The 5,653-nt window shown below is 37.4% G+C and overlaps 1 pseudogene; it reads left to right on the plus strand.

The window, feature by feature from the left end:
• Positions 1–3,234: 3,234 nt before the first annotated feature.
• Positions 3,235–5,430, plus strand: LOC110195643 (nucleolar protein 16 pseudogene; annotated as a pseudogene).
• Positions 5,431–5,653: the final 223 nt, after the last annotated feature.

Below are 5,653 nucleotides of genomic sequence, written 5' to 3' on the forward strand. Positions count from 1 at the left end.
TTTCCTGGTTACCCACTTCTTGTTTCAGAATTCAAAAAGGGAGGCTGGGCCTGAATTAGTAAGATTGTTTTTGATGAGAAAAAGTAATGGTATTCTATACTGTGTTAATTTCTTCTATACTGTAATGTCACCTAGAAAAAAGAGAAATAACATTTTCCAAGAGCTAACCCTTGTCAGACATTTGCACTCCCAAAATGAAGGAAATTGACAGAGAAAATAAAAATAGTATAGAAGCCTTGAAGCCAAATATAAAGTTGGCTGCCTTTATCTAACTTTTTCAGATGGCTATAAAAAAGTCAAAATGTACATTGGATTGATTAGAAACACATTAGTAAATTTAATTTTCTCTAAATGTGATCTTAGATATTTAGAAAAAATTTTAAAGGTAAAACGTTTTTCTGCTAATTCTGACTAAAAGGCTTCTGTTTTCAACCTATTAAAGCCAACCATAATATTTCATGTTTCCATTTGCTGGTCTACTAATCGATGAAAGGTTCTTTTATAATTAGAGGGAATAGTAGTAACACGGCTTGAAATAGGTAATACTTGGTATATGCGTACATATGTGTGTGTATTTGTATGCATACACATACGTGCATACATATACACATACATGTATTTTCAGTTATTAAACAATGAAGTAACACCACTGTTTGACCATATTCTTTCTATGTCTGATTCCTAAATCTAAAGCTGTAGCTTCAAGGTCTTACCACTCTGTTACTTCTAAGTTTCTTGCTGTCTACAATGCATCTTCACTTGGCTATTTAACAATCTCCTGAACATTTTTTTTCCTATTTTCTCAATTTTCTCATTACCTTTTGGTGGCATAACGTTCCATCTTTAAGTTGTCTTTGCCTTGTGCCTTTATTTTCATTTGTGTGGAATGTCCAATTATGTCAGCAAACTACACATTTTCCACTTTTAAACTTTTCAATAATAATGCTTCACATTCACAAAATTATATGCAGATCAGAAAAAGGGCCTTAGAACTCATCTAGGACAATGCCTTAGAGTTACAAATAATAAAACCTAAAGGGACTAATCAATTTGATTAAGGTCACACTAGTAGTTAGAAAGCCAGGATTCAAATCCACATCAATTAATAGCAAAGTCAATGCCCTTTTCACTATGCCTGTCATCCTTTATGCATTCACAAGGCATTTATACATACATCACAGAAAATCTAGGTGGAAAAGGTATTATCAACCAATTTTGCAGATGAGGAAATCTGGGTTCATAGTAATCAAATGAATTGTCTAAGAGGGCAAACCCAAACAGTTGCAAGAGCTTAGTATAGAAATGAGATCTGCTCTTGCAGATATAGGGCTATATGATAAAGAGATCATAAAAAAGCAAAAGGACTTACATGTACAAAAATATTTATACAAGTTCTTTTTGTGGTGGCAAATAGAAATTGAATTGATTATAGAAATGCAAAGCAAAACAACTCTGAGTTACCACATCACACCTATCAGATTGTCCAACATGATAAAACAGGAAAACGATAAACGGTGGAGAACAATGTGAGAAAATTAGAACTCTAATGCATTGTTGGTAGAGTTGTGAAATTATCCAGCCATTTTGGAGAGCAATTTGGAACTATGTCCAAAGGGCTATACAAATGTGTATACACTTTGACCTAGTAATAGCACTTCTAGGGCTGTATCCCAAATCATAAACTAGGACAAGGACCCACACGTACAAAAATATTTATAGCAGCTCTTTTTGTGGTGGCAAAGAACTGAAAATTGAGGAGACACCCATCAATTGGGGAACGGCTGAACATGTGGTATATGAATGTAATGGAATACTATTGTGGTGTAAGAAATGATGACCAGGCAGATTTCAGAAAAAAAGCCTCAAAACATTTATATGAACCGATGCTGAGCGAAGTGAGCAAAACCAGGAGAACATTGTACACAGTTAGAGCAACATTGTGTTATGATCAACTATGATTGACTTAGCTCTTCTCAGCAATACAAGGATCAAAGACAATTTAGAAAAAATCATGATGGAAAATGCTATCCACATCCAGAGAAAGACCTATGGAGTCTGAATGCATATCAAAGCACACTATTTTCACTTTTTTTTTTCATGGCTTTTACTTTTTTTTCTGTTTCTTCTTTCACAATGTGACTAATGTGGAAATATGTTTCTATGATTGCTCATGTATAATCTATATCAGATTGCTTGCCTTCTTGGGAAAAGGGTATGGGAGGGAGGAAGAAAAAATTACAACTCAAAGTCTTATAAAAATGAATGTTGAAACTGTCTTTACTTGTAATTGGAAAACTACTATTTGCAAAACACAAACAAAACAAAATGAGATCTATTCACCCAAAATCCATTATTTTCCTTTAGTAGGTACCAACTGGATTAAACACTAAAAATAGGTTTCTTTACCAACCACAGCCCTATGACTACCATTTTAGCTCTCTTTCACATTTGTTCTATTAATTGTGGAATCATGATTTAGAGCTAGAAGGGACCTTAGGGGCCATTAAATCCAACTCCCTCATTTTACATGAGAAACTGAGGTACTGAGCGGTTAAATAACTGTTCTTACATCACAAGGCTATTAAATATGTGAGGTGGCATTTTAATCCAGGTCTTCCTGACTCCAAATCTTATATTCTATTCAGCATTTGGATGTTTCTGGATATCTCCAAAATTTTATTTTGTGTTCATTGTTTCTGAAAAAATTGGATATACAAACCAAAATTGGGGGGGGGAGTATTTTAAATAGACTAAGAAATTAAGAACTTTCACCAATGCCTTGTTCAAGTGCCTTGTTGTGGTGTGGAAGAGACTTAACTTCCTGAAGGATATGCAATAGAAACACAAGAATCATCAGTCCTATCAAGCTATAAAAACTTCAAGTATACATCTAGTGAAAAGGCTGTATGTCTATTGTCCAAAGACTAAACCAGGCAAATTTGGAAATGTTCATCACTGGGTCAATAATATAGATGATGATGATGATGATGATGATGATTTTGATAATAGTTAACTCACATAAGGTTTTATGCAAAGTCATAGGATTTCAAAAAGATCATCATTAAGCATCAAAAAGGAGTATCCACAACAGCCAATCACATTTAATCACCAAATAGAATTGATAGCCATTATCCTAGTCCTGTTTAATGAGACAGATCAGGTACAATACTGGACAAGTCCCAGGATTACCCTGGCAATTCTGATACATCACCCTACTGAGTGGAAGTACTCAAGATGCACGAAGCTTTTAATGGCTATCAGAGAGTAGATGGCCTTTTATTCCTCACACTATTTCTAGCTATATAGTTGTGCTAAATGGCTGTCCAGAGAATGTAGACTATTGCAAATTTACTCAATCACAATCAGCTCTTGAACCTCTACCTCTGGCAAACCATACTTATTCCCAAGCCTTGCTACATGAGGGCTACATGAGTCCTAGTCATGTGACCATTGCAAAATGTAATCATCTCTATTTATAGGAACATGTGAAAAAAAAACCAGTAAGACATTATGTAGAACATTTTACCCTTGGCACAGAATCAATAGAGAAAATAACAGAACATGGACCATATTGGTTAATATCTGTCCCTTCCCCCAGACCCAGGTAGCCCCAAACATCATATAAGTTGCCTCAAACACACAAGTACTGAGAATACAGTTTATATCACTTAATCCCAATGGCCATCTTCACTGAGATGGAAAAGAACTGAGTATAAGTACTGATGTTTGATTCAGAAAAAAAAATTAGATTAAAACAATTCAGAAATTTTGTTTTAGGACATCTCACAGCAGTGGAAATACATTCAGAATTTTGTACAAGCTTTGGCACCTGGTGGCTGGTGCTTTTTTCTATGGTTATGGTATCCTGTAATGGGAAGGGATCTCTGGATGCCCCTTGACATAACTAGCTCATCATTTGTGTAGCAAGGAAATTGGACCCAACAGAGGTTAGCAGTAAGGAAAAACTGCTATCTCCATCTCTAGCTGACCTTAAAGCCTTAAGGCTCAAAACACATGATTCCTGCCACACATTTGCCTTTTTCTCCACTTCAGATAAAAACCTTGCCACTTCCTACAAGAGAAGAGGGGAAGGCAGAGTGACAATGTCATTACTCATAAATCTTGAAAATTGTGAAGTAAAGAACTTTCTATTTAAAGTCATTTTGTGTCAAATCTTTTATAAAGCAATGAGTCTTTTCTGTAATTTGCATAGCCATTCCCTAACTGGTTTTTGAGTATGTATTTTTCAATATTTAATATAAAATGTATAGGATATGTCAATATATGTTTAAATATTTTTATTTCATATTTATGTGCATGTTTATTGGGTACTCATTATGTCGCAACCGTCTTGATGCCTGGAATTATGTATTTTTCTTTTGTAGCTCTCCACAGCATCTTTGTGCACCATACTCTGTGTACAGAGGACCCCTACCAACGGCATCATGCCTTCCCTGTGTACATTAAACACGGAATTACAAAGTCAAAGCATTTTTTTCGGCCAGAAAAGAACTAAAAGATTATCTTGATGTTCTAAGAATAAAAGGAATTCAAATCTGGTATGATATTTTAAGTGTTTCTTTTATATCCCTGAAGAGTAATGACTTCGGGTCGTCCCCGAGTTGTCACGATGCACAGGCAAAGAACCCGCGGCGGAAATTCGGTTATAATGTTAACCGGCAGCGGCTGAACCTTAACGCGCGGAGGAAAGCAGCGCTGAAGATCGAGTGCTCCCACAACAGTAGTGCCTGGGCCAGCTCCAAGTCCGTGCAGCAGAACCTGGCGGAGGTGGGTATGGCCATGGACCCCAACAGGGCCGTGCCCTTCCGGAGAAAGGTAACAGCAATGGATGTGGATGTTAGCAAGGAAAAAAAGCCCAGCAACATAGTTCGGAAGCCATTTGTCTTAAATGACCCAGAAGAGGAGGCCAGCCTGCCTGAGAAGAAGGGTAATGCCCTTTCACGGGACCTCATTGACTATGTGCAATATGGTTGAGAATCACGGGGAGAGCTATAAGGCAATGGCCGGGGATGAGAAGAATTATTATCAAGACACTCCAAAGCAGATCAAGAGCAAATTAATGTATACAAGCGGTTTTACCCTGAAGAGTTCCAGTCCTTTATAGGATTGGAACAAAATGGAAGTAGAGTGAAGGACCTGTGCCATAAGCCAGTTGTGTCTTAGCTAAGTGAACATTGTTGGAGGCCTGGGTGGTTGGTGGCCTGGAGAACTAGGTGGGAAAACACATCTGGCGAGAAAGGAGTCCTGTCCATACTTTCTTGGATTTCTCCAAGTTGTACCCAGTCTTTTCTTCCCAGCTGGTGATGGATTGTAGAGAGGAGCTGTGCTATTGCTGTAAGAAGTGGATTCAGGGAGTTGGAGAACGGGAGGAGCCAGAGCAAGTTAACTCTATGGAAGGGATTTTTTAAAAATGCGGTCTTTGAACATTAAAATTAATGTGGCTTTGAAGCTTTCAAATAGCTGCCTATCAGAGAACAAAAGAGGCCATGGGTTAAGACAGGCAATATTCCCCTGAGTCTGGGCACTCAGAAGTTCTTTCCCCTAGTTTACACCCCCACCTCCTGCTGCTAGAGCACCCCTCTGGCCCTTGATGAAGTTGTGTCTCTTACACTGTACAACTCTTTCCATTTGG

Source organism: Phascolarctos cinereus, unplaced genomic scaffold (assembly GCF_003287225.1).
Source record: "Phascolarctos cinereus isolate Bilbo 61053 unplaced genomic scaffold, phaCin_HiC Scaffold_9;HRSCAF=440, whole genome shotgun sequence".
Taxonomy (NCBI): domain Eukaryota; kingdom Metazoa; phylum Chordata; class Mammalia; order Diprotodontia; family Phascolarctidae; genus Phascolarctos; species Phascolarctos cinereus.